Source organism: Myotis brandtii, unplaced genomic scaffold, assembly GCF_000412655.1.
Source record: "Myotis brandtii unplaced genomic scaffold, ASM41265v1 scaffold27, whole genome shotgun sequence".
Lineage (NCBI taxonomy): Eukaryota > Metazoa > Chordata > Mammalia > Chiroptera > Vespertilionidae > Myotis > Myotis brandtii.
In genome coordinates, this window is record NW_005360272.1 from 834,384 (window position 1) to 838,834 (window position 4,451).

A 4,451-nucleotide genomic window follows, 5' to 3' on the forward strand; every position below is an offset into this window, starting at 1 on the left:
TGTGTGGCGCAGGGACCTCCCCACCCCAGCTCTTGGCCCCTACCCAGCACAGAGTCAGCCTAAAACTGGTCAAGGCCTTTTCTGGGCCTCCGGTTCCTCATCTGGATCCAGACTTTTAGGACCCTTGAGCTTGGAAATCAGGAGCCTTGAAATGGCTTTTGGTCTTTAATTGCACTTTAGCAATGGAGAACTTGAACAAAAATCGAATGTTCTCCAAATACTGTAGGCCCTAAGCCAATCAGAATGCTGATTAAGTGGCTGTTAAGATGCACCTGAATTTCCCATTGAAGCCACACTTCCCTGCAAATGCTTAAAACCTAGATGCCGCACTGCTCTCCTCACAGCAGCACCCAAAGTATCAGTGCCATTATCCAGTGTTCTCCATTTCGCAGATGAGGAAACTGAGGCCCAGAGAGGAGGCCCCAAATAATATCGTGGGGAAGTGGTGCTTGGTCCACAGCCTTCTGAGAAAGAAAAGAGAGGCTTGGAGAGTCTCAGGTAAGACAGATAAAACCACCGGGCCCTGATCACTAGGATCATGAACATGTGTGGCGCAGGGACCTTTAGAAGGGGGGACCTAGAAGGGAAAACGGGTGCATCCAAGTGACCCTTGGAGATATGATTCTCCCTGGCACTTAGCGTGCCAGGCAGCCAGACTGTCCCATTTTGGGGAAGCCACTGGGGACCTGGGCTTGAACCCAGAGACCTTCCCCGAAAATTGGCCACCAGCAGCAGCCCCCTAGGCCAGTGCATCCTCAGTCTCATTCTAGATGAGGTGCATTGGAGCAAATGGGAGTAGCTCCTTTTCCCCCTTAGCCAGAAGCTTCCGGAGTCCCTCCCCAGACTTCGTGGTGGGGGAGGGGAGTTGGAAGATAGAGCAAGGCTGTTAGTGTGTCAGGACTTTGCATTTTTTAAAAGTTTTTTTTTGTTTTTTTTTTTTTAGAGAACAGATTGAGCTGTTGGAGGGGAGGGGGGTTGCGGGGCAGGGTGGAAAAGGTGAAGCGATTAAGCAAAAAACAACAGCTAATAGACACAACAGTATGGTAATTATCAGAGGGAAAGGGAGGTGGGGGGGAGGTAGAAGAGGGTATAGGGGGGATAAATGATATAAGAAGAAAAAAAAGATGTTTTATTTAATTACAGTTGACATTCAGTATTATATTAGTTTCAGGTGTCAGCATGGTGGTTAGACATTTACATAACTTACGAATGAAGTGATCCCCTCATAAGTCTAGTACCCACCTGGCACCATACATAGTTATTAGTATATTATTGACTATATTCCCTATGCTGTACTTTACATCCCCATGACTGTTTTGTAAGTGCCAATTTGTACTTAATCCCTTCACCTTTATCAGCCATCTCCCTACCCCCCTTGCATCTGGCAACCATCAGTTTGTTCTCTGTATCTATGAGTCTGTTTCTATTTTATTTTGTTTGTTTTTTTAGATTCCACATATAAGTGAAATCATATGGTATTTGTCTTTCTCTGTCTGACTTATTTCACTTAGCATAATACCCTCTAGGTCTATTCATGTTGTTGAAAATTGGAAAATATTGTTTTTTATGGCTGAGTAATATTTCATTATGGAATATTTTATATATGAATACATATCTGTCACATCTTCTTTATCCAATCATCTGTTGATGGGCACTTAGGTTTCTTCCATATCTTGGCTATTGTAAATAATGCTTCAATGAACGTATGGATGCGTATATCTTTTCGAATTAGTGTTCCAGAAGTGGAATTGCTGAGTGATAAGATAGTTCTATTTTGAGGAACCTCCATATTGTTTTCTGTAATGGCTGCACAAGTCTGCATTCCCATCAACAAAGCACAAGGTTCCCTTTTATCCACATCTTCACCATCACTTGTTGTTTGTTAGGATTGTGCATTGTAAACAAATCCATCAGGTGAAGCCTAAGTACATGAAGTTTGAGCATTACCATGTAAAGTTTCTCAATTAGTATCAGAATTTAAAATGTGTCCATTTAGGACTCTCTCATGAAAACTAATCTCAGCCCAAAGATAAATGCTTACACAAGACTGTTCTTTGCAGCACTCTGCATTCTGGTGGAAAATTGCAAGCAACTACATGCCACTCACCAGGAGGTGACAGCTCACAGCAACTCTGGGACCTCCAGGCAACGGGATGTTGCAATGGGGTAAGTTTGTGCACACTAACCTGGGGGATGGTCAAGGTATATTTATTAGGACAGTTGGCCTGCAGGGGCTGCTATGGGTGTCCTGAGGTGGTGCCTCGGGAAAGGTGGAAAGAGGTTGGAGGAACAGGTGAAGCAGCTCTGGGTAACTAAGGCTAAACAAATGGAGTCCTAGCTCTAAGATCTGGGAGATTTGTGGCTTTTTCACATGAGGTTCTGCATTTTCATCTAATGTGATTTTCAGCTTGACAGTTTCTTAAAAGCCCGTAATACCTTGTTAGTCAACCACAATTTACTTGCTCCTAGTGTTGGGTATGTACTCATTCACATAGTTCTTTGTGCCTAGTGCATATCAGGCTGTGTGTTTGAAGATGGGGAACCCACTGGCTAGACCAGGGGTGGGCAAACTTTTTGACTCGAGGGCCACAATGGGTTCTTAAACTAGACCGGAGGGCCGGAACAAAAGCATGGATGGAGTGTTTGTGTGAACTAATATAAATTCAAAGTAAACATCATTACATAAAAGGGTACGGTCTTTTTTTTTTTTTTTAGTTTTATTCATTTCAAATGGGCCGGATCCGGCCCGCGGGCCGTAGTTTGCCCACTGCTGGGCTAGACCATTCATGAAGGGTTTGGGCAAGGTGAATGGATTAAGAAGTATAAATTGGCAGTTACAAAACAGTCTCCAGATGTAAAGTTCAGCTGAGAAATGAGAGGGTTGGACATGATAATCCTAAAGATCTCTTCTTTCACATTTTGTCATTTAAAGCTTATATATTTTTTAAAGTAATCTATATATATATAAAAGGCTAATATGCTAAGTGTCTCTCTCATGGTCCAACCGGTCACTATGACATGCACTGACCACCAGGGGGCAGATGCTCAACACAGGAGCTGCTGTGATGCGCACTGGCCATTTACAGAGAAATGACAGCGCGGACCTGGCATGGACCTGGCACCAACAAAGCAACACTTGGCTTCCCCGAAGTGGGACACAGGCCCTGCCACTACCCTGGAGCGACAGCTGGCCAAATCGCAGCCGATGCTGCCATGGCGCAAAATGCAGCCCCCAGCCCAGCCCAGCCCAGAAATGGTCACTGTGTAATGACATTACATAGCAACGCCCAGCTTCCTCTCCCTAGAGACTAGCCTCCTTGGAGTTTCTTCAGCCCAGGAACACAACTTGCTTTATAGCCAGGTGCAAATATTTTACACTTTAACCAAATGTTTGTGAAGCATTTTCCCGTACCTCATCTCATTTGATCCTCACAGAAGTCCTGGAGTAGGTAGATAGGAGACTCGGTGGAATCCTGTTTTCTTTTCATTAGCCGGAAAATGGAGATTTAGAAAGCTTAGAAACTTGACCCAACTGAAAAGAAGTAAGAAATGGTAGACTTTGAAAATGACTTTAGGTTTTCTCACTGCACAGAATATAGTCAAACACTGCTGCAGTTAAATAGGTTACCCTTTTTCTCCCTGCGTGATCTGCAATAATTGTCTGCTTCGTGTTGATATTTACTGCTGTGTTGCTGACAATTACCTGAAAGAGAAGTTGGGGTGCTTCACTGGGCTGGAAAAAGTTTAGCTAAATCAGATAGCAGGTCTAATTAAGCAAGTTTATTCTATATCTATAAAGGCTAAGTTGACTTGCGCATGCTCGATACATATAAAGCTCTTGCTGGCACCAGTTGCACACGTGTGTTTCGATCTGTCATTGTTGATCATGAATTTGGTTGACACTTCTCTTATAGGGAAAGGGCTAATAGTGATATTAAAATATTTCTTCTAATTAATTTCCTTTCAATGTGCACGAATTTGTGCACCAGGCCACTAGTCATATATAAACGTAAATGCCTGTTTGCCCAAGCTTAGGCAATACTGGTATTTATCTTTATTTTATCTTTGTTGGTTTAAATGGTGAGGAATATTACCTAAAAGTTATATATGTCTGCTCTGCATGCTCTCTTAAACAACCAGGCTAAGCTGTGGTCTAGTTATGCTTAATTATCAAATTTTCTTCCTATGTAAACAGTTTGCATGAAAAGAATATTTCAGATGGGCCTAAGTTATGGCATAATAACTCAGGGGTGTCGGTGTGGCACAGATGTGGTGGTGACCTGCAGGTAGGGATGCCACAGTCACTTTTCTTCTTTTTTTTTTTTTAATTCTTTATTGTTTTTTTTTCCATGCTCTTCTTTATTTTTTTTTTTAATTAAATCTTTATTGTTCAGATTATTACAGTTGTTCCTCTTTTTTCCCCCCATAGCTCCCCTCCACCTGGTTCTAAA